This window comes from Hippocampus comes, unplaced genomic scaffold (genome assembly GCF_001891065.2).
Source record: "Hippocampus comes isolate QL1 unplaced genomic scaffold, H_comes_QL1_v1.1 scaffold2, whole genome shotgun sequence".
Classification (NCBI taxonomy): Eukaryota; Metazoa; Chordata; class Actinopteri; order Syngnathiformes; family Syngnathidae; genus Hippocampus; species Hippocampus comes.
The window spans coordinates 3823623-3849684 of record NW_017805139.1 but is presented as its reverse complement, the minus strand read 5'-3'; the positions used below and the strand labels follow the sequence as shown (position 1 = coordinate 3849684).

Genomic DNA, 26062 nt, shown 5'->3' with positions numbered 1-26062 from the left:
ATTTCCCACACTGGCGGGGAACTTTTATGCATATGTGAATGCATACAAACGAATCCTGAAGTCTTGGTCTCAGTCTGCTTCCAAACGGATGGTACAGTTTGTCATTTCAACCACAAATTAATTTGGAGATGTAAACTGTCACTCAGTAAGACTGTCAATGTCTTACGCAGGATTTTTCAATACAATGTCCGTGTGTACCACCGTTGTGACGATAAATCCCAAATTACTAAGATGTTTGCGAATGTGGTTTTCAAATAATATTTCTTAAGTTAGCAGGTCTGAGTAGGGCTGAAGTTTCAACTTATTTACCTTTGACTCCAGCTACTAAAAGGGACAGATTGCCCTATGCTTTTTGTCCAGTTGCCTTTTTGTAAGCCAAATGTACTCAGTGGCAATTACCAATCCATTTTCCGAGACTAGTACACACAGTCGATTTGATAGATGATCAAGATAATTCAAGTCGAGAGAGAGGCAGACTGTTGCCTCCATGGAGTAGTATAATGGGAGCAATTATTCACTCTAAATCATAGTTGTTGAGTCTGTTTGTGGTTTTGGGGTCATTATAATGGGCTACTCCTTAATAATCTCTTGATTTCTGAAAATTGATCACCCATGTATTTACCCTTGCTGTCTCTCATCAAGGAGTTACTTAGGCCAAACAAAAAAGATTTCCGGTAACATGAAATTTCAGCATTGGGTCATTAGGTCGGACAAAGTTTTTTTTTTTCCATCAAAAATTTAAACAAAATAACCATAAAACATAAAACAAGAAGACATCGAACCCGCCACTGCCACCTATTTAGTTTTCTCCCCGCTCCGGACTCGGGGGGCCGGGGCGCGCCACCGCCTCCGCCGCCGCCCTCCTCCGCCCTCGGTTTTTACTCGGCCCGTGGTGTTCATCAAATAGTTCGCTGAATTTTTTCAATTCAACAATGGATGCGATTTTCTTAACATTACGGTGCGAGCATGTGACTGTAACACAGAAAACGCGGTTTAAACTGTCGTCGGAGATCGCGGCCGCCGCCATGTTTCAATGTTGTTGACAGACGACAGGGCAAACGACGCACGCACTCAACGTGAATATCGCGAGAGTTTGCACCGATGTAAACCCTCTACACAAAAATGTAGAGGGTTGTTTGAAAAAAATGCCGACCATAAAGTTTTTTTTCGACGTAGAAATTCTCGGTCGGTCGGGTTACCGGAAACACACTACTTTTTTTTCTACGCCTTATCTTAAGGTTTGATTTATTCTTATTTTTTTCTCTCTAGATCATGTGATCATGAATTTTAAAATTGAAACAGGTCTAGTTATTGAACGAAGGCTGCGTCACTTAATGGTCATCTTTACGAATTACACTGGGGGATCTCTGCCAGATCTTAGTGACCTTGTCCACTTGGAGGATCTATTCAATATACCTAAAAATCGATCATTATGTTCATCCCTGTTCGGTGATATTTTACTTGCAGAAACAGAGCCCAGTGTGTGTGTGTGTGTGTGTGTGTGTGTGTGTGTGTGTGTGTGTGTGTGTGTGTGTGTGTGACTTGATTACCCGTAAAAGCAATGGAAGCATTTTAACATGCCGAGGCAGCAGTGCATCCCCGACACTGTATTTATGTAGTGCACACACGCGGCACCACCATAATGTCAACAACTTCACTGAGCAATATTACCATTTTACTGTTTTGAATATGAATATGTGAGTCTGTTTATCATAATCCACAAAAATCCAATGAATTGGTCAACGTCTGGGATGTCTAATTTCTGATTGATTCCACTGCATTCTTTGATAAGCACGTCGCCAAATGCCTTGCTATGCTACAATGTATTCTCGAATTCCCCAAAAGAGCTTCTGACATAAAACAGAGCTTCTCTTGTTGGCATCTGTGTTGTGGAAAGCCTGTTAAGGTGTGCCACAACATAAAGCTGCTTTCAGCTTTCCATCAGCTGTAGTTTGCTTTCACGCACATTCCTATTCCTATCTCTCATTGACAGCTCGACCGTGCATAACCACTCAGATGCATCGCTGTGTCCTTGCAGATTTTGTTCTTGCGTGTACTTTGTGTGAGTTTCAAGGTCAAGTATTTTGTCCAGAGCTTTTCAACTAGCAAGACTGGCTGTTTTTACGATATGCCGTCATGTCATGCTTTTTCTTTGTCATTAAGGAGAAGGAAATGATCATTTAGAGCAGTGAATCGGTCTCAGGGGTTCGATGGAGACTACCATGGAGGGTAAGACACATGCGACTCAACATGTCAATTAGTTATGACACGCCCACTTGGCCATCACTGGTTGCAGATGATCACATGACATTGCTTGTCCAATCAGTGCTGTGGGAAGTTTAGTTTGCTCAACAGTCAACGTGTGACTGTCGTAATAGTACATCGTAAAATTAAAAACCTCATACCAATGTCACAAAATTGTATTTACTTTTTTTCAGTTTTTAATAAATGCATTTTTTTATGTCTTGAAGTTGTAAAAAGTCATATTCTTGTTAATGAAGGGTTCGGTGAATGTGCATATGAACTGGTTGGGTTTGGTACCTGTAAAAAGGTTAAGAACCACTGATTTAGAACCTTTGACTCTGCATTTTGAACTCCATGCAAAGCCGCACAATTCAGATTCGAAATTAACAATCATATACTTGATGCAAAGTAGTTAACGAGGTCAAGGAAAACACCTTCTTAATGCAATTGCGATTTTTGGTTTTGACTGTCCCAGCTGCGGCCTTCCTGTGTGGAGTTTGCATGTTCTCCCCAGGCCTGCGTGGGTTTTCTTCAGGTACTCCGGTTTCCTCCCACATTCTAAAAACATGTATGGCAGACTGATTGAACACTCTAAATTGTCCCGAGGTGTGAGTGTGTGCGTGGATGGTGGTTCGTCTGTGTGTGCCCTGCGATTGACTGGAAAGCGGTTCAGGGTGTCCCCCGCCTACTGCCCGAAGGAAGCTGGGGTAGGCTCCAGCGACCCATGTGAGGATAAAGCGGTTCAGAAAATGAATGGATGGATAGATGGTTTTGACTATATGACATCAAGCACAAGAATAATGAGTACAAGTTGGCTTTAGTTGATAACATTCAGTCCTGGCCTACCATGGGATTGGCAGCAAGCGGGCCAAATGTTCAATTTTGTCTGCATTTGGGTTTGGAGGTGTATTCCCTGCGAAGTTTGCTCGTCTTCTTCCAGGGAAAGACGAACAACCCAACAATATGCATACACAGACGTTAGGTACTGACGTCATAGAGAGCTGTTCATTTATTTTCCGACCATCAACAAAGGTTCTTGTGAAAATTAATAACACTTCACTTAGCATAGGGTGCTAGATTAAACTAGACTACTACCACAATTGCATTCACCAAGCAGAAACAAAATTAAAATAAAATTGCACAGCATTATTATCTCACAAAATGTGAGCGGCATATGGAATGACATCCAAGTATCTGTCAATTAATGTGTGTGATCAATCGTCACAGGTGGTTAGCCTGTTTCCCTCACAGTCGAGAGGTGATGGCCGTTTTCAGTCGCTTAAGTAGGACGGCTTCGACATGATGACGTATGTGAATGCATTACGGCCTAATCATTTGCTGTGTAAGCAGTGCTGAGCCCTTGCATCATATGCCCGGAGACAGCAGGGGAGAAGGGCCACAAGAGAACAAACGGACAACACTGTCACGATCTGCTTGTTTCTCTACAAAGGAGTGTTGTCAGAGCCTTACAAAATGACCACCTCCTTGTGTGTATGGTTCTAACCAAATTGTCAGAAACAACAACAATCGAAGACCAATCACTGGCACTAAATTGGTGCCAAGTGCTGGTTTGGTACTCGAGAGGTTAGTTTGGTACAACTTGGACACCTCCATTATTTCAATGTAACAATGTCCACACGTCAGCAGTACACAGTTTGCTGGGTTCTTGCCATAAAATGGTTGAATGTCCATGCCAGGAACCTGTAGTCACTGCCCCCAGCTGCTGACAGTAGGAGGAGCTGCAAAGATTTGGTGCTAGATTTGAACCACTTTGCGACCTCCAAGTGGGTGTTTTTGTGGTGAGAAAAAAATATATATATAATTATCAAACAACTACTGTTGCTCCAAACTAGCGCAGTGTAAAAATTTTAGTCTGTCATCGTCAGTCCGTCATCTTTACTATAGCCACACTGACATCATCACTACAATATATATATATTTTTAAATGCTTTACCCTATTATTATTGTTATTATTATTATTATTATTATTATTACTGAGTGGGCGGCCCGGTAGTCCAGTGGTTAGCACGTCGACTTCACAGTGCAGAGGTTCAATTCCAGCTCCGGCCTCCCTGTGTGGAGTTTGCATGTCCTCCCTGGGCCTGTGTGGGTTTTCTCCGGGTGCTCCGGTTTCCTCCCACGTTCCATAAACATGCATGGCAGCCTGATTGAACACTCAAAATTGTCCCTCGGTGTGAAGGTGAGTGTGAGCGTGGATTGTTGTTCGTCTCCGTGTGCCCTGCGATTGGCTGGCAACCGGTTCAGGGTTTCCCCCGCCTACTGCAAGAAGACAGTTGGGATAGGCTGCGGCACATCCGTGACCCTTATGAGGATAAGCGGATTTGAAAATGGATGGATAGATGGATGGAAGAAGAGTCTCTGCTGTAATCAGAAGAAGAAAAGGTGGTGTGTTGGTTTTGACATGTCGGTCCATGTAATTGTACTTTATTCCTCAGCATTCACACATTTAGCGAAATGTACATGTGTACATGTGTTCCTTACTTGTACCAACCTTCTTCTTTGTGTTGGCTACTTGAGCTTGTGGAGCAGGGTTCATGAGATGTGCAAAGTAAATAATTTATATGGGGTCAAAAAGGTTAAATTCTCTGTAAGACGAGATGGAGGCGTGATCTGCCAGAAAAAGAGGAAAAGTAGACCCAAGTAAGACGTGGCAAGTTTGTTAAGGAGATGAGTTTTCAATCCCCACTTGTACATAAGCGGTGACTCTGCAGTCCTGAATGAGATGGGAAGGTCATCCTTGCACCAGGAGACTGGGGGAACAAAGTCTCAAGCTCCTACAGGCAATCACCGTAGGAAAGAATGAACTAAGCCGCTGGTTTGAGCTGATAGGCTGCTGTTGGCTAAATAGGAGACAAAGACCTCTGGGAATAGTCTGCCGTTGGGCCTTTCATGAAGATTTTTTTTTTTCTTTTTTGTACAACAAAAAGGTACCAGGACTCACTCACACAGCTTCTTCTGTGTGTTGCATCTGTAAAATGTTGTTCAAGGACTTCAGGTTTGTTCAAGTTTACGACACAAGTTACGTCATAATGGCCGAGACTCAGCACTAACACGGATGAATTAAGTTAAACTGAACAGTGCGGCAAGCAAACGCTGGTGGGATTAATTATGAGATAGGGAGGAGATACCTGGTGCCTTTGTAGTCTTTTGCTTTCTTGATGAGATAAGCGCACATGTCCTCTCATACCTTCTGCAAGGACACGTGAAAACCCCGAGTGATCATAAAATGATCACAAGTCATGGTGACAGTGACAACAATTCTTTCAATACCGTGGTCTAGCACAAACGATAAACAAACAAACCCACATCGAAAAACTCATTGAATTGTTTTCACTTTTATTAATAGTCCGTTGGTGGAGGTCTATGCTCTACTTCATGAAATTGTAGTTCTAATAGAGGGCTCCGTCCTTTTAGCAATGACCCACAATGCACTACCGGCGGCCATATTGGAGGGCTGTTATAAACAAGCCATACACGAATAGACTTCGTGTATGGCTTGTTTATAATAGCCCTATTAATATAAACAAGCCATACACGAATTCGTGTATGGCTTGCTAAAAGGACGGAGCCCTCTATTAATCATTGTACCATTGCGAAAACAAGTACGCCTGTAAAAATATGAAACATTGAAGATGACCCAAAGGAAGTTGAGCAGTGCCTCCTTGATGCCTTCTTTATCTTGAATGTACGCTTTGTATGTTCAACACAATAAACTTTTCACTCGAATGCAGAAAACACGAAACTTCTTCGAAGACACTTTAAAACGTAGCCATGCTTGAATGATCGGCTCTATGGCACCGTTGAAAGGTTGAGCTGAACGGTTAGTAATCAGTGTTTCACTTTTGCAATGACATGAAGCATCCGTTCCTTATGAGGAGGCAGAAAAATGTGGGGCCACCCACTCACTTAACTCTGCCTCTGAAGATGTTCATAGCTGTTTATAGCTATGTAAAATAAAGGAATGAACGCAATAATACCACCACTTATAACATCACTATAAGGTATAACATTTATGATTAAATGAGAGGTCCTCAAATGTTGCATTCATTGCAAAAAGAAATGTTCAGCCAGCCTCATACATTCCTAATTCAAGGTGCTCCGTACACTCTTATCGGTGAAGCCGTGTTACACTTGACAGGAAATGATGTGCTGGCCAGACAAGCACCATACTAGGTTGCCACTTTTGTTACTGACAGAGGTACATTGAAGGATCACGTCCTCGCACCGCAGCCCCTGTGCCACCCACCTTTTAATCTAGGAGCATGGTGCCTAGTTGCTACTAAAGCACGGACATTAAAACAGGCAAGTAAGCAAAGCATCCCGAAATCTCAGCTGTATCTACCCATAATAGTGCAAGTAAATAAAAATAAAAGCCTCTAATAAAACCCTTCTGAGCACCTGGATGGCACCAGAGCAGCATTAACTTAATAAGGAGCAGTAGAAAGCCATTCTTGTGCCAACCAGAATCCCATATAAAGTGAATACAAGAATATAACTCTTAAATTTATATCCACTCATATTAATGCTGACGTACTCACAAAGGATTGACAGGACAGGTTCCAAATTTCTTAACTTAAACACATGTACCATATTGTGAGAAAAAATCGACATAGGCTGTTATAATACAATACAATACTGTACATCTTTCTTTATATCGCACTTTCACAACAGCTGCAGCTGTACCCAAGCACTTGACAGAACAGTGAACATAAATTAATATAACACAACACAAAACCTAAGGCACGGACAGTCACGCAATCTTCGCCACTTTTCCTGCATACGCTTTGTTGTTTGAAGTAGTTCTGGATGAAAGAGCAGAGAATCAAAGTGTCCTTTCAGCAGTGGCTCAGAGGCATCATGCTCAAAATGTGCACATGTCTGCTACAAGCTAGAGAAAGAAAGTAAACAAGAAGCTGTCACGTCCATTGATGAAAAAGAGATTGGCTCACTTCTCCTGTCCCATGTAAATCCGTTTCAATTCCAAGCGGCGACTCTCAGTTCTAAATACGCATCCGCGCTGCGCGCCGATGCTCCTCTCATCATCCTCAGCTCCACAAACCATCCATCCAACCGCACCAGCGCAGATTGTCCAACAGCGCAGACATCTCCGCTAAACAAAACGGGGCTGTGAAAAATGCTGCCCATTACAGGCGCAAAAAAAAAAAACAAGCGCTGTCCAGCGGCCACGATCAAATAGCACTGACATTCCTCCCAATGGAAAAAAAAAAAAAAGAAGCGCTGTCCAGCGGCCACGATCAAATAGCGCTGACATTCCTCCCAATGCCAATCAAAATCAGTGTTGGCACATGCGTGCTGCTTCAAATCAGAAAAAAGCGGTGACAGAATAGTAGCAAATAATAAGCAAACAGACTGCTTAAAAGCCATATGCTCAAAGCATGTGTGCGTGTGTGTGCGTGTGTGTGTGTGTGTGTGTGTGTGTGTGTGTGTGTGTGTGTGTGTGTACATGCGTGCGAGTGATCACTGATCTCTACGTTTGTAATTCGTCACATGGGCCTAAGTCCACACTATTTCCTTATTCTCTTTGACCAATTATCAGGATTGTTTCATCCAATAATTTGCCCTCAGGCACCATTACATCACCTCTCATCACCAATTATAGCGCCCTACAGGAGATGCCAGACTGGCACACCAACGCGTCATGTTATCATCAATGAGAAATGCATGACGCTATAGTGAGCCAGTCTCACTTCTCACTCACCCGAATGTAGTCATCATCCTGTCCAATACAACACCTGCCAATTGGGCTTTCTAACGATCCAGCTCACTTCCCGTCCAGGCGTGTGGTCACCGGAAACGAAATCGACAAGGGCCGCCACCCTGGTCGCTGTCGCCTTCCAGCTCATCAGTCATGGAAGCCATGAGATGATGGTTATTGTCATGAGGAAGAGCGCACATACAGTAGACGAGGCGCAAGAATTCATCCTTCTCATCAGGTGATGACACAGCGGAGAAGCGAGTCCCCTCCAGGTTGTGGCAGCGGTGAATCACTGGGAGGCAAGCCCTGGTTCATGTCATTGAAAATTTTAATGAACTCCAGTGACCCCACATGCTCAATTGACAATGGCTCCGACGTTCAAGTTCAAGTTTTCACACAGGAGACATAGGTAGCGAAGTCGTTAGTCCAACCAATGACACACCACCTCCCATGGATTGCTGGAAATGAGACTGGGCAAGTGGTGCGCTGTCCAGATCAAACCATTTCCCCGGCGGTGATCACATTTGGTCACATCATCTCAACATTCCTAGAAAACCGGGTAGCTTCCTTGGAAACTAGCCGGTTCTCTCTAGCATCACGTTGGTGACCTCTGCCCAAGGATGTTTTGACATAAATGCCATTCGCCACCAACCAAGGACAATTTGCTGTGGCAGTGGCGAAGGCTCTTGAACCTATTTTGCCGGTCCATGTGTGACCTGGGTACACTTCCGTCATCGTCACTCCATCCTTATTTATATAATAATCGTTCTCCCTCCTCATCCATCCTCGTTTTTTTAAAGCGCTTCCGTCGCAGTCCATAGGCACTTTTTTATGTTGTCTGACTGTACACTAGGTGGCAGTGTTGCTATAAAAGTCCTGTTGAGAAATAATAGCCTGTAAAGAAAATAATAAATTTGCTACACTCTGGCCTTGTTATTTTGTCTCACGACACCACATACTTAACCTGGTTAGGGATGATTAACTCTTTCATTCCACAAGACGTACTTGTACGTCTTTTTAAAATTGGGCCCCGCCTACCAAGGACGTACTTGTACGTCTAAGTCTTTTTTTTTTTTTTTTTTGCGTCATAGAGAGGAGGAGGGTCTGATGCAATCTGTGAATGAGAATAAGCCGTTTGCATTGTAAATCATGAAAAAAGCGACCAGTAGGTGGCAGTGGTGCCTCACGTGCTTGAAATGCATGCTTTTACAAAAAGCTCTTTTTCTCCGTTTTTTGCCCAGGAATCGCCATTTTCATGAAACTTAGCCATTTTGTAATGCCGATTGCTGAAGAATGGAAAAAGATTGAAAAACATGTTTTTTTTTCCTGCTGAAAAAAGAGAGAGTCCAAGCTCAGCCAAAATCCAGAAAACGCTGGGATTGAGGGGGTTGATCCAGTGAAAATGGCTGGGATTGAATGAGTTAAAAAGACAGGCGAAAACCCACTTCTGACATTGCTTAATCCATCATTTTTAAAACACTTCTCATCTGCCAGCATCAGTCACAAAAATGGGCGTCCGTCCAGGACGGACGGACTGACCGTTCCATCCCAGGGACAAAATGCCCATCTCTGATTTTGTCACCTCCATAAATAATTTATCAACACAAGTAAATGTTTTGTTTTAAAGAAACTAAGGTAGATTTAAAGCTAATGATGACATTACGACTATTAAATATTAAAGGGAAGACCCTGTACGCATGTAAGATGTTGCATATCGCCGTCGTGGGGCGGAAATCTCGCAAAACCAAAATTAATTTTGAGGAAACCAAAAAAATAGCACGTTTGTTGTGCCATGAACATTTCATTGTCAAAGTCAGTTGGCTACTTTCAACACATTTAAATGAGTGCATTTTGAAAAATGAAGCATATGGTGAGTGACAAATAGTTTGTTAAAAAAAAAATTTATATCAGAGGTTGTGGCCCGATCCCAGCAATGGGCACTGAAAAAAGTTTTTGTTGAATTTATTCAGTTTTATTTCATCAAGTTGTTGCATTAAATAAAATCATGAGGATCCAGATACAAATTTTTAAGTCGACTTTACATCTACTGAAAAAATGTATCTGGGACCAGGTTATTTTATTTTGTGCACCCACTTGACAAAATAAAATTGCGCAAGTTCAACATACCATTTTTTTCAGTGTGCTTTCTGTACACTGTGTATTAAGAGTGTTTTTTAATTAATTTTTTTTTTATTGATTTATGTTTGAACATTTAGTGTATAAAAACATGAACACCAGCAATGGGCACTGTAAAAATGTTTTTTTTTGTTTTGTTTTGTTTTTTTTTTTTTATAAAAGTTACCTTAGTTGCAAACATTAAATAAATTTTGGTGTAGCATTAAAAATTGTGAGTAGATTTTACTCCGTTTTGATGAGTAATCTGGATACTGAAAATTATAGCACTCCCTCTCTTATCTTTCTTACATTCTTACTTCATTCCAACTTTTGCTAATACCATTCACACCCTGAGCATCTTGGGGCAAGAAAGGAAAGCAGAAATGCCACGCACAAGGAAACGACTCCAAAATTGGCGCTGTTGGGATATTATGAGATTTATGTCGACTCATTTGACAACTGAATTACCACCCTTTTTTTTCTTCATTTACTCAATACCCACTTTTGGAAGAAAAAAAAAAGCACAAAAACATACGGTAGCCCAAACAGGTTATATGCTGTTGTTTGGCTCGTTTTGTTTGCAGGAGTGGACGGTGTCATGCAGTTGCATTTTCTGCATAAACTTAAGTTTGACTTCCAATTCTCGGGTCTTTCTCTGAACAAGAGAACAACAACTTTTTTGAGTCACCATGAGGAGGGGAGTTTTAACAAGTTCTTGTCTGATCAAAAACAGGTAAATAATATCCTGAACACCAAATACACACACACACTCTCACAAGCACACGTTAATTCAGATTGCTTGGCCACAGAATACAAAGTGGTTCTTTTTATTCATGCTTCATGTCTCCTGAGGACAAATACTGTGTAGTCCACATTCAATAAAATACAGTCAAGTCATCAAGTTACCACCATTCATTAAAAGCAAACATTCTTGCTTATAAATTTCCTCAAGTTTTTGCTATTATCTACTGTACAGTATACTAACAAATTTTCAAATCACGGCCCTTTCATTCTCTCATCCGTTTGTGATGAAATGAGTTGTCCGTGCCATGCAAGTAAACTATCATTTGCATGTAGCCTATATCATAGACATAGTGTATTTCTGAAGGAGTTTCACCCTAAATTGAACATGTTCCACTCCGAATGTTTTTCAAGAATGTCTCAACAAAAAAAAAAAAGAAAGAAATTCCTCTTTGCAAATGCCATATTAGTTGAAAAAGAATTCAATTGCAAAGGCACTAAGGGTGATTTTGTCCAACCAGAATGATGAATTAAATAAATGAGTTGATAGCCAAGTGCTTGAAACCATAATGTACATGTTTTCCTCGAGTATATCATTTTGTGCTTAAACTGCTCTTTAGAGCCCAGGGATTTTATCAGCAAAGCTATTTTCGTCTGTTATTTCCAGTGAAACATGTTTTCTTTTCTTACCCCAGAAATGTCATCAATCATGTTTGGCTAAGGAGAAATGGAGAAATGCACTGGCACCTCACCTCTGAAACCTTTGATTACCCACCTCACGTTGGCCAAACCTCGTGATAGACAGCCCATTAAAGCGCAAAACGACTTGCCCACTCGACACTGCTTCCTCACCTGCTTCCCTCCTCCTTCTCTAACCGCCCCCATTTCTCTCTCTCTAACTGCACTCTGATTAATTTCCACATAACGTGTTTATCATCCACTGCCGGCTTTCAGCTGAAGTGACCAGCACAATAGATGCTTTCCACCTCACAGAACCGATTTTGCTTTGACTTGAAAATAGCTAGAAATTATTCATTGGCTGTCTTCTTCCACTTTGGTTCAGGGATGAGGGGGCATAGTAGCAGCTTCCATCCCTTGTCCCACTTCTCTTCAGTTTGCAGACTTGAGCCCTGCAACAAAACAAAACAAAACTTTAAGGCATCAATAGCAGATTCAGACGGAACCCTTCAAGATAAGTTAATGACAATTCTAACAAGAGCATTAAGCCTCAGCTAAAAAGTCCTTTTAATGTCTCTTTCTGGTGAGACCAGCCCGATATTAATCTGGTGATAATCTTTTTAAATGTGTTGATATTTTTCATTAAATACTGAACAAAGGCTTGTGTAGCTCTTTCTCAGGGACAAATGTGTGTATAATCAGATTAAACTGCTCATACTGATGATGTGGGGCTGCGCTAAACATCGATGTCATTGCAAAACTTCTTCATCCATCCATCCATTATCACAAGGGTTGCAGGCATGCTGGAGCCTATCCCAGCTGTCATCGGGCAGGCGGCGGGGGACACACTGAACCGGTTGCCAGCCAATCACAGCGCTCATATAGATAAACAACCCTCCGCGCTCACGGTCTAAATTGGGACAATTGCGAGTGTTTAATTAACCTACCATGTGTCAAATGTTTCGGAATGCTCCGAAACAGAATCGGATCCCACAAACGTAGACATGGATAAGAGTTTACAAAAAATGTTTCTTCAGGAAAATGCAAGACTGACAAAGTACGACGAAAGACGCTGTTAACAAAGAACTAGGGTAGAATGATACAAATCAAAAGCGCCTGCAACAAGCATGGAAAAAATATGAACACAAAATCACTGTCATAAAAGTACAAGGAAATGCGATTACATGCACAATGATCCTCGAGAATGACAAAAACACTACTTACATGAGCAAATACAAGGAATGACAAGAGACCGATGGGGCAAGATCAAGAGCGTCTGGAATAAACAAGAGTCGTGAGCAAGGCTGAATAATCCGACTTTTAGTTGTCGGCTTGGAAGTGCTAAAGTAGTCCACTGATTAACGCAAGACAGTTGCGCCGCTGGTGGGAACGCCCTCCACTCCAGCAAGACGTGAAACATTAACAAACAGAATCATGACACCAATCATGTTTTTGGAATGTTGGAGGAAACCGGAGTACCCAGAGAACACATAAAACGTCTTTTGAAACTATAATGTGTAACTGTTTAATCGGCAGAGAAAAGGATGAAAGGAGTGGGAAGTAGTTTTTCTCTTAAAATTACAACTATATTCTTCGGCTGTAACAAGCAGGGATGAGATTTTTCCGCTTTTTGGCGGAATTCCGCTTTTTTCCAGTCAAAATTTACCTTTTTTATATTGTTCCAAATCCATTGAGAAAATTTTAGTGGGGGTGGAGTGTGGTGTTATTTCTGGGCTGCCGGACTTACTTGTCTTTGGCAGACTCGGGACTCATAATGTTGAGAAATAAAGTGTGCAAGCATCCATTTTGAATAACGTTTTCTCGCGAATCGTTTCTTTGTCGTTACTTCGTACATGGGCTAAAACCAATGTCTTACTTGTTGTGATTGGTCGCTATATCGGCAAATGCAGACTCACAACCAATCCGTGTTTGCCTTCCTAAACCCCTTTTCCGCGAATTCTGAATGGTTTTGCACGAGGGATGTCGTGTATTGAAATTACTCGTGTATGTAGTCTGTATGAAACAAATGCCGAATGTTATCGAGACTCGTGACGAAGCTAACGTGTGTCAGATAGATGCGGATCTGAAAAACAAGTTTCAATGGGACTGGTTAGATAGAAAGCTGACGGTGTCCCCAGTAGGAACCAGTAAAGAGGAACCATTGTCTGTGCTTGTTTCGGATTTCGTGAAAAAGCTCGATGTCGCTGGTCAAGCTCTGTGTACAATGTGTGACGATGTCATTCTATACAGAAAATGCATTCGTAACCCATATATAGTAAACAGTTTGGGACTTCACTATCACTGTATGAGGTAAGAATCAACAGCTTTTTATCACATTTACACAACATTTTATGAATACAAGTAATAAGCAAATCTTAAATATGGCAGGGAACGTGTTTCCTTTTTTAGTTTTGATTTTGAGCAGCAAATTTGATGTTGGTGCTCACCAGGAATGCTTAAACAAAATTGCACAAAGGCCTATGTCAAATTTTCACTTGAAAGAATAGTGAACAATTTTGGGATTTTTTTCTGTGAAACTTTCAAGTAGTGTGTACATTGACTAGACTTCATCTTTAGCATGTTTATATAAAGTGCCAATTTTGTAAGCAAATAGGGAATGGTATTTCAACAAAAATTGTAAAATTTTGTTGATAAAATGAATGGTTTTAAGGCTTTAAAATCTCATCACCCATTAGCTTCCGGGGCTTTGCCCCCTGGGCCCCCATCCGGGGCGTTGCCTGCGGCCCCAAGACCCCCGGCTGATTTTCAGATTTTTTCATCACTAGCCACTCTCATCCCTGAACAAGTTTTGTAAAGTTACAGACTTTTTGACTGATGTTAGCATTTTTCGTCTTCTTTGTTTAATGGGGACTAAATTATCCATACAATGTTGAGAATGATGTGTGCCTCAATTGTCATAGTGTTGGTAAAATCATGCTCCTGCAATTCCCCTCTTGTGCTCTGGTGAGTGACTCCCCTTCAGTAATGTGATAGAAGTTTGACCTCTAACCCACACCAAATGGAGCCTTGAGCGCAACTCACTTTTAAGGCTCACTTTGCATTAAACAAGATCATTAAAATATCATTAGTGTAGATGAAAGCAAGGTTGGGATTTTTTTCCAACATATCCAACTCACTCAAAAGCCATCAAGTCAATTGTTGCCAGATCTCATGCAAGACTGGAGTGAAAATATGTTGACAAAGTCTAATTACAGCAATTATACAGTCTCGCAACCTTGTGAAGAGGGCAGTGCAAGGAAAGACACATTAGTTGTGGATGAGTACAATTTTACCCAGTCTCAATTATGGTCTCCATCAAAGAAAAATATCTTGATCATCCAGATGCCCAAACATGCAGTGTGAAGGCACAAAGACATTGGCCAGTCAGCGTTGCCCAAAAGTGACACCATGTGAGCTGTGAACTGTTTCATCCATCTGGCCAGCCCACCCCTTCATCGACCCATTTCCCAAACAGTCTGAAATACGCTGCCACTAATTACTGTTATTAATTGAAAATAGGAAATCAATTGTTCTGAATTAAACACAAGTGCACATGTAGGTTTATGGGTCAGTCGTTGCTTAACAACTCAACTCTGACGTCTTTTGGAGGGCAAAACCCTGAACGGAATTTACAAACAATCCATGCCTTATTTTTTAAGCTGGGACATTGTCTGTAAGCTACTACTGCACACATATGATGCACTACATTCCTGGGCTTACTTAGCACCCTGCTGCTTCTTCCATCCATCCATCCATTTTCTACCGCTTTATCCAGGGTCGGGTCGCGGGGGCAGCTTTTGCAGGGAAGCCCAGACTTCCCGCTCCCCAGCTACTTCTTCCAGCTCTTCTCAGGGGATCCTGAGGCATTCTGAGGCCAGTTGGGAGACATAGTCCCTCCAGCATGTCCAGGGTCATGCCCAGTGCCACATGCCCGTGGGACATGCCTGGAACACCTCACCAGAGAGGCATCCTAATCCGATGCCCGAGCCACCTCATCTGGCTCCTCTCGACGTGGAGGAGAAGTGGCTCAACTCTGAGCCCCTCCCGAATGGCCGAGCTTCTCATCTTATCTCTAAGGGAGAGCCCGGACACCCTGCGGAGGAAACTCATTTCGGCCGCTTGTATCCAGGATCTCGTTCTTTCGGTCACGACTGCTGCTGCTTTTTAAAAATATGATTTATTAATTTGTCAAGGGACTCTGTGGCAGTCTGAAAACCCTCTCATGAAAATAGTTTTACCCGTCCCAAGTATGTCAACTTGAATGAAGTGTTGTGCACTGCAGGGAAATGAACCGGTGCTGTTCAAAATATAAATGTTGCCCGTCCAATTTTTATTCCCCATGTCAGACCCTTCACCATATAAATCTCTCTGATGGTGAGTTATGTTGCTTTTAGGTAATGAGTTCTTCTTCATATAGCATTTTTTTCTCAATGCTGCTAATATCCCGGTGATTAAATGATCAAATAATATTCCTGCTTAAAATAAATAAAGAATAATAATAATAATAATAATAATAATAACAAAAAAAACAATCCATGAGTAAAGCTACTCATAATATCAAGATTTCTTATTTCACTTTACGGCAACCAGCGATAGCCTTTTGTTTGGGTTAAATATAATGCTGTATTTAATAATGTATAATATTTTGACAAACAATGACACGGCACATGTTTATTACGTCATGTAATCATCCGAGTTAGCTTTGCCTTTTGCTAAACCTCAAAGTGACAAAGATTTCGCCGAATTAAAAATGGATGAAAATAGCTAGAGGCTGTAAATGTAAGAGATACTATGGTGTGTGTGTGTGTGTGTGTGTGTGTGTGTGTGTGTGTGTGTGTGTGTGTGTGCGTGCGTGCGTGCGTGCGTGCGTGCGTGCGTGTGTGCCCGTTTGTCCTGATTGGTTCCTTTTTGTGCGGTTGCATGACATTAAATTTTAGTTCAGCGGGGCATTGGATGGACGACAGCAGTATTGATCTTATACTTCTTGCCTGTGCTAACTGATCGAAAAGCCTAATGACAGATAGAGAACAGCTTCGTGATCATTTATTCATCCACGCAACAAACCATCACAGTTCAGAGCGTTTCTGGTCAGTGTCGCTCTGCCATGCCACATGATTTTGAGACAAAATATGCAAAATAAAGGCAGAACACAATCCATTGCAGACGTAAAAAGTAATTGATTGAAATAACCCTTTCCAGGATTCAGTTGTCAGCACAAAAAAACAAAGGCATATGTGTACATAAGAACGCGTATAAATCGCTGTAATGTGAATAATGTTAATGCAATAAGCCCAACTCAACTCAACTCAACTGTATTTATAGAGCACTTTCAAACAGCCATATCTGTATACAAAGTGCTGTACATGGAGCAACTATCATACATACAACAATAAAGCAATAAATCAGTAACAAAGATGGTAGAAAGCACCAAACAGTAAAACTAAGATCAAATCTGAGTCATGCTGAGCCAAATGCCAAAGAATACAAGTGAGTTTTGAGGCTGGTTTTAAAGACGGGCAGCGAGGGGGCTTGCCGAATGTTCAGTGGGAGGTCATTCCAGAGAGAGGGACCAGCAATGGAAAAGGCTGGATACCCTCTGGGCCTCCGTTTAGTTCTTGGTACTTCTAATAATGTCTGGTCCGCAGACCTGAGGCGCCAGGCAGGTGTGTAGGGGCGGATGAGCTCAGAGAGGTAAGGTGGCACGAGGTCATTTAAAGATTTGAAAACAAATAAGAGGTTCTTGAAAATAACTCTAAAATGTATGGGGAGCCAGTGAAGGGATGCCAGAGTAGGAGTTATGTGCTCCCTCTTACGAGTACCAGTCAAGAGGCGAGCAGCAGCATTCTGGACCAGCTGGAGACGCTTAATGGAGGATTGGCTGACTCCAAAGTAAAGTGCATTGCAGTAATCGAGCATCTTTAAGGTCTCTGTTAACTTGAACAACAAATGAGAGCTTCCAAAAAAATCATGTCCTAGCTGTAGCTCACACATAATTTTTCAAATAGACTGTCATAAAAGTGTAAAAATAAATGGAATACATTTATTCAGTGGGCAGGGTTACGAGGCAATGAAGCGTCGAGCTAATTGTTTGTGCTGGTAGCTAATGTGATACGTAGCTGGAAAGGTAAAAAACACAGAGTTAATCTCTTGATGCTGGCAAAAATGAGCTCTCGTGAAACAGACTGAACATTCTCTGCATGCTTCAAGTCTGTGCTCTATTATTTGCTGTACCACTTGGTATTTGATACTTACCTTAAGTACTGAAGATCCTGATATTATCTAATTTGGTTCAGTTTGGATTTGTTTGATGGAGTTACTTGAATGAAGATTCCTTTTGTATAACCTTACACATGGTCTGTCTCCCTTTTTATTATGGCTTTTGAGCCCAGGTCTTAACACATGGATCTCCCGACTAATTGACAAGTATCATTTGGTGGCTAATTTAATTTGTGGCTGAGTCCTGGAAGGTTTTGCATTCTTCCAGTCCCATAAAACTTGTAGTCGTATTCAGGTTCTATCTGCAGCCCACTTTAGTTCGACAAATAAAGATCTTTTAGGATGGCAATAATCACCTCTGGCCAAAAGGTTTTACTGTGTCCCTCAGCACTGTGTCAAGAATATGGAGAAGATACCTGGAGACAGGCCAGTACACGAGAAGTTCCACGACCAAGCAGCCCGACAAGTTACTATCTGCTCAAGTAACTACGACTCAATTGGTCGCGTGAGACCACTGAGTGAACTCTACTTGAATACATTTGGCCATGGCTGTCATGTACTGTCTCGTTGCATCCACCGCTGCCACGTTGCACCAAAGACTGTCACAACTGCCTGATGCATGGTCTGGGAGGGGACCATTCAGTATCAAATAGGCCCAGACATTATAGGGAGTGGAAGTGGAGCCTGACTCACTACTGAGTATCATGATATATTTTCGAGAGGAAAGTTATATAAGTTGGATCAGCATGTTCCTAATGTTCCTCATGTTCCACCTGATGCAATCAAATATTTTTCACTTGATTATTTACTGAAGTGTGAAGTGTCCCCTTCATTTTCAAGTAGTTGCTTGATTGGATTGTTTAATTTTCAGGTCTCGTCCAAGGGCACCAGAAGTAAAAAGTAATGATGTTTCAAAGAGCAATGACAAACAGGGGCCCGAGAAAATAGTGTATTCATTTTACAGAATATATGTGTTGGGGCCCAAAGTGATATTTTTTTCACTGTGCTCTAAATCCCTGGCCACGTCCCTGCTCCCATTTAAGTCACTGCCCGAAAGCCAGTTCTGCTGAAGCTCATGCTCAGAATTTATAAAATCAACCCCTGCATGCTTTTTAAATTAATCTCAGGGCACACCGAAGTAGTTTTTGTTTTGCATTTTCCTGAAAGAAAATCAACTCAACCAAATGACTGCCACCTGATAATGGGTAATGAATGATTTGACATTTGCATAATTTCTTCTTGTGTCAGGAAATAGTTCTGCACAGAAACCCTTTTGTTACAAATGACTGGAAAGAAGAGACAGAGCAGCATAAATGTCTCGTGCATTTGTAACCAAGTCCATAAAAATTGCACTAATTTCCTCAACCCTTCTTGGTTCTCTAAATACAACTAAACCTTTTTTCAATAACAGACACGTGAGTTGAATTAAAGATAAAACTAAATGCAAAAAAATCTGAAAAGAAAAATGTCAGACAGGTCAACTGACTACAGGAAAATGTGACAGGAAGAGGAGTCCGAAGGACACATTGTACATCCTGCCAGCAGGATATATATATATATATATATATATATATATATATATTACACCCCTCCGAGATCTGATGTTTGAAAGGAATACTCCATAGATTATAGATGCATATATATATATATATCGGTGGCGGATGCTGGTCTGTCAAGGAGGGGAAGCTCAATTTCGGCCTACATCATAAAATGTGTCTGTTTATTAAAACGTGAATTCCACTTTCCATTCCTTTTCAAAAAAAATGAAAAGGATGCCTTCACCATAAGATCGGTGATTGGCTCATTTCACTGTCAATCAAAAAGAGATTCAGCCTCACACAGATCATCCAATCATCATGCAGAAAAGCTGAGCGTCCGGGCCAGCTGATAAACACCCACTGTCCATTGACTCCCAGAGACGCTGAGCATCCGATGGGCGGGACAAAACCAGCATTTATCCAATGACTCGTCTCGTTTCAATGCATTGGGACAACCTACACTGAACTCTCTCGATGCCCAGGGTGCGCAGTCGACGCTCAGCGTCCACACAGTTTAAAGCACAGTGAAGCTGCGGGAATGAATGAGAAGAGAGTCGCGTCGAAACCAGTAATAAGAAGTTGATTCGGAACAAAAGTTGAGCGCGTTGTAGCGCATATTTAGTCAATGACATGTCCACACAATTGTACGTACACACCAGTGGCGGATGCTGGTCCGTCAAAGAGGGGAAGCTCAATTTTGGTCGACATCATAAAATGTGTCCGTTTATTCCTTTTCAAGAAAATGATCTGTGACCCTGTCACACCAACAAGGCGTCTTTTCCAGGGACTTAATTAGTGTCCTACAACTACAGGAACTACAATAAAACCCACCAGAAATAAAAGATTAATTTGTCGCTAGTTGTTTACAACAAAGAGTGTCGCTAAGATGATTAGGAGAAGTCTCCAGCTCAACTCAGAACAGAATGCGAATTGAAAATTTGCTCACACGGATGCCTACACTAAAAGGTCGGTGATTGGCTCATTTCGATGTCAATCAAACTGGCACACAGGCTCAGACAGATCATCCAATCTGATGCAGAAAAGCCTGGCGTCCGGTAACCCTCCCACTGCCATCCAGTCCCAGAGACCACAAGCGTCCGTGGGCGGGACAAAAAGCAGCTTGTATCCAATGACTCGTCTCCGTTCAACGCATTGGGACAACCTACCCTGAACGCTCAGCGTCCGGGCAGTCGATGCTCTGCGGACGCTCAACGTCCACTGTTTAAAGCACAGCGAAGCTGCGGGAATGAATGAGAAGGGAGTTGCGTCGTAACCAGTAAGAAGAAGCTGATTCGGAACAAAAGTTGAGCACGTTGTAGTGCATATTTAGTCAATGACATGTACACACAATCAAATTTACATTCATATATTTGATCACTTATTCTTTGACATTTTAGTGGAAGCCGAGCTTCCCTTGCAGTCCGAGAGCAATCGCCACTGGTACACACATATATTTGATCACAGACTTTTTGACATTTTAGGGGAAGCTGAACTTCCCTTGCAGTCTTAGAGCAATCGCCTCTGATATATATGTGTGTGTATGTGTGTGTGTGTATATATAGATTTTTGTAGGCGTGTGCATGCGCCCCCCTCCTTCCTCCCATGTTGTCTTTTATTTGTTTCAGCCTCTGCATGGAGAAATGAATGCTCGGGTTTGATACTTCTTTCTCCCCCCTCCTCCTCTTCCTCCGCACACCTTTTTCCCTCCCCACCCTTCTTTAAAAAAAAAAATGCAGTCTGTTTGTTTTACTCATTTTGTTACGACGTTTGGTTCATTTTTATTTTGCCTCCCTCCTTCCTCCCATTCCTCTCCCCCCCCTCCTTTTTTGTGACACAGCAAGTTGGGATAGATCAGGGCGACAGCCCCGATCTCACACAGGTCAGTCCACATCTCATCTCAAGCCGCCAATCGAGCAGCGTCGAAAAAGCCATCTAGTCAATCGCATAATGCTTCATTCTAAAAGCGCTCCCGTTCCCTACTCACCCTACAGACCTGCCCACTCTGCAGCTGGCCCTCTCTCTTCTTCACTTCTCCTTCCACGTCTCCTTTTTTTCCTCTCTCCCCCGCACCCCCACTCCCGCTTTACATCTCAACTCACTTCTAGAGAAGAGAAAGCACAAAAAAAAAGACAATTTACACAACAAGGGACAAATTATTTCCGAAAAATTACATTCACTTTGTGGTCTCGAGCAACATTTTTGAAGGTGATTTTTTTTTGGTCCCCAATCTGCCAGAGAGTCACCATATGGACAAAAGTATTTACAATTCCTGGCCATATAGGTGGTCAAAAAAATAACCAAATAGAAGAACTACAGAAAGAAAGAAGGAAAGAAAAGAAAAAAACAGAAAGAAAGAAAGAAATTGTATTGTATACTGTGCTCAGTAAAGTTGTTGCCATTGGGGTTGAGTCAGATTTTTTTTTTTCCGATGTACAGACCCACACGCGAATTAACAAGTGTAATTTCGGTGACTTGGACATGAAGCGATGCGGCTACGAGTGAAACTACAAAAAGTAGTTGTAGCTCGGCCGCTGGTCATCATGGAAACGAAAGGTGTACTCGGCATTAATTGTGCAGTAAAGGAGGCATGCTGAGCAGTGGCTCGATTGCATGAGACAGGGCCTCAAAACAGAAATAGCATGAGCTGATTTTGCTGTATATCAAAAAGAAAAGACTAAACCCATCTTACCCTGCCGTGCGATTATGTTTCTGATTCATTCTTCTACAGCGTCTATGATGAATTGTTGGAACAGGATTAAATGTACAATTTTGCAAGTATTTTCTGAAAAGAAAAACCAAAACCTCAACTGCAGTCATTTCCGAGCTTCAATGAATGTGTATTTCAATAGGTGTGTCAATACTTTTGGCCATATGGTTTATTTCTCCATAGGCAGAGTTGGTGATACGCCAGGATTAAAGACAACATGTTTTATCGCTAAACAACACGCACAACCAAAGGTCACAACTCAGTCCATTAGAGAACAGGTCACTTTGCATTAGCTGTGGGGAGAGCAGCGAATGGTTTAATGATGTAGGATTCTGCAAACATGCCTTGGACAGGCGCACATAATGTCCTCATCAGCACTACATATCGCAGCCCGAGCCTATTTGGATTTCTTTGTCAACAAATTGGGATGCGATCAGGTTTTGAAGCACACTGCTGTGTTTGTAGTGATTATGAAGACCTTATACGCGCCTATTCAACGACACGCCTCGACTGAGCACAGGATACTGTATGTGTCTGTTTTTACTTTGAAACTTCCATAGCTGTATTCCCCTCTCTCTCTCTCTCTCTCTCTCTCTCTCTCTCTCTCTCTCTCTCTCTCTCTCTCTCTCTATATATATATATATATATTTATATATACACACACACACACACACACACGTATCCTGTATACATATATAAACTCGGTATAGTGACCAACTTGTTAACTATCTTTTAGGAATGGAATTGACAGTTCTTTAGACTGCATCACTATTTAATGATGTTTATAAAATTGGGGCTCAGCATCAGCACTGAAACATGAAAAGTGTGAAATTTGTGCATACAAACCCCAATGATTAACAAGCCATGTCTTAACACATTAAAAAATAATTTTCCTTTTATTTCCACCCTATTTGGCTGCACATATTGCACAGGCCATAAGCTGCCAGGGCTCCAAAGTATTAACGGCAAAGGGTGACTCCACCACTGACAAACTGAAAAACTACTCCTTACTGAGTATGCCCTTGTCAAAGAGTATTATTCTGTTCTTAATTTACTGAAAAAAAGTTCTGCATGGTGCCAGCAAGCTACTCTTGATCAAAGTCATTAGTCATTTGATTTGGGCTCTTTGCTGCTGAATAATTGAGGCTTTGAGAGGATAAAGGATTTGATGATGCTGGCTCATGAGTTAAGAGTAATAAAGAGAATTCCCCTCTCTGAGAGTGGGACAGAAGATGACGGAGGAAAAAAGACGACGGGAGGAACACAGATGTATAAATGAAGGAAGGACGGAAATAAAGAGGATGAATAGAAAGTGATGCCCCACCCCACCCCTGAGTCTGCTCTGAGCTCTGTCCAAACATTCAATATACTGTAATACACACAACACTGCTCTTCCCTCCTTGGTTTGTCCAACCCATTTCCGAGAGTTTTGTTTTGGCTAAGGCGATTGGCATGCAAACTGTCTGCTACCTGCCTTCTGAGGAGCGGTACTTTAGCTATGTTGTCAATCAAGAAGGAAATTCTACCCAATGTATGTAACCGTAGATTATGTAAAAGTGTGTACAATAAAACATTTCATACCTACACGTTCAGATTCATACCAACAGTTCATGTTCCATAAACTAGACGTCAAAATACATTGCTAAAGAGAGGATGCCTATGAAAAAAATGACGCATACTATTTACTGGGAGCCAAGTGCAAACAACCTTCAGGATTAGTTGGTATCATGTGTTAATTACAGCACCATCATTTATGATTATCAGTGGTATCGAGTAGTGCAAAGGTTGGACTCGAGAACCGTGAATGAGAGACATGGTATTTAATTTTATTTATTTATTTATTTATTTGTGTGTGTTTACTATTTTGCCACAACAAATTTGTTCCAGTGCATTTACTTTGTTCCCAAGCGTGTGCACACAAACAATGGGATAATTAACTGTGTGATGAACGGATATAAAAACAAGCTTGTAGGGTCTCCTCAGCTTTGTATACCCAGTAAGAGCATAATAGGGCAAAATTGTCCTTGGGTGTTTAGGCAAGCTTTCAGGTCGGTCGTACGTGTTTATCTTGTGAGAGCATTGAGTTGTGAACATTTTCGAAAAGGGCCCCCTGTCTTTGGACCAAGCATTATTCTCATTGAAGCGCTAATCCAGACACTTAGTATAATTTTTAATAGCTCATATAGTGCCGTGTATGACTATCTAGAAGATAAAGAGAGCAATAAAGACATTATCAGAAGCTAAAGAACTCTATTCAATGATTGTGTGCAAAAAACAACCGTTTGCGTTATAAAAATCACATCTTAAATCTATCCTTTGAATTTCATGTACTCTCCTGTGTGCTTTCTTACCAGTAGTGTTTGCGTTGAAGAAAAAAAATCCCAACTGAATAAGCAACTTCTTTTCTTCATATTATTATTTTTTTGTGGTTGATTGCACTTTATTGTTTTATTTGTTTATATTTATATATTTGTCTTTTTTATACAGTTCAGTTTCGCTGCCCTAATTTTTAGCCGTGTGTGTTTTTAATGTACTGCATGTTTGCACTGTGGCTGAGAGGAAGGAAATTTAATCTATGCTGTCTGATCGCCATAGAGCATATTTGACAAGAAAGCTGACTTGACTTGACTTGACTTGATATCGTTTTCTCATTTTAAAATCACTTTGTAAATTAGGGTAGGCATTTACTGTGCTGGGGCGGCCCGGTAGTCGAGTGGTTAGCGCGTCGACTTCACAGTGCAGTGGTACTAGGTTTAATTCCAGCTCTGGCCTTCCTGTGTGGAGTTTGCATGTTCTCCCCATGCTTACGTGGGTTTTCTCCGGGTCCTCCGGTTTCCTCCCACATTCCAAAAACATGCATGGCAGGCTGATTGCACACTCCAGATCAATGGTTCTTAACCTGGGTTCGATCGAACCCTTTGGGTTCGGTGAATCGGTCTCAGGGGTTCGACGGAGCCTCTGCCATGGAGGATAGCCCTTGAAATTGTATTTACTTTTCGTGAGGATAAGCGGATCGGAAAATGAATGAATGAATGTTTTTAACAAATGCGTTTTTTTTTTAATATCTTGAATTTGTAAAATATATATGTTAGGTTAATGCTGGTAATCTGATGCTAAGAACACATCAGGAACAGGAAGACTCAGGAGGGAGGCATGGTTGTCTTTCTTGCAAGAGAGAGCGCGCTAAAACATGTCTCGGTTCACAATCTCAGAGCAGCTCTCCAGCTGACTCTGCAATGTAAACCGTTACAGGTTCCGGGGCAACTCTGAAGAGACCGCGTTTATCTCCTTGCATTTATTGGAAGGATGTCCCTAATACACGATCTTCTAAAAGGTGTGGGGAGTATTTTCACATTCCACAACAGTTTCAGTAAAGGAGAGTTCCAATGAGAACACACAGTTCATTCCTGAGATGTCGTCAAACAGCTCCTGCTGGATGTCAATGGTCCACGTACACAGCTTGGGATGTCCCTCACATGGTGTCCTGGTTGATGTTATCTTCTCACAAGCAACAGTTAATTTGACCAGAAGCCGTTCACGTAACAACAAGATATTGTCTTAAAAGCTAGAACAGGAGCAGCCTAAGCTTGCCCGGTCCGACAAGTCTACCATTATCAACCTACCCCATTGTCTATGAGGTATTTGCGAAGTATCACTCTGAAACAGGTTTTAAAGTTACACAGAGAGTAAATATGGGATAACAGAATTACATTTATTCCAACAATATATATATATTTATTTTTCTGGTTCGGTGAATGTGCATATTAACTGGTTGGGTTCGGTACCTCTAAGAAGGTTCAGAACCACTGCTCCAAATTGTCCCTTGGTGCGAGTATGAGCGCGAATGGTTGTTCATTTCTGTGTGCCCTGCATTTGGCTGGCAACCGGTTCAGGGTGTCCCCCGCCTACTGCCCAAGGACAGCTGGGATAGCTTCCAGCACCCCCCGCGACCGTACTGAGGAGAAAGGGGTTCGGAAAATGAATGAGTGACTGAATGGATTTACTCTGCTGCAAGAAAAAAAATACAGTACTTCCAGTTTATTATACGAGGCTCAAAATATTTTACTTTTTGATCAGTGACCAGAA

At 41.7% G+C, this 26062-nt stretch overlaps 1 protein-coding gene and 1 long non-coding RNA gene across 7 annotated transcripts in view; both read left to right on the top strand.

Moving 5' to 3' along the window:
- LOC109514361 (multiple epidermal growth factor-like domains protein 11) overlaps positions 1–26062 on the top strand; it is a 108781-nt gene that overhangs the window by 45512 nt on the left and 37207 nt on the right. The gene's annotated exons all lie outside the window — the stretch shown is intronic.
- LOC109514365 (uncharacterized) lies at positions 21037–21397 on the top strand. Its single transcript, XR_002167977.1, has 2 exons — positions 21037–21148; positions 21261–21397. It is a non-coding gene; the product is annotated as an uncharacterized LOC109514365 (long non-coding RNA).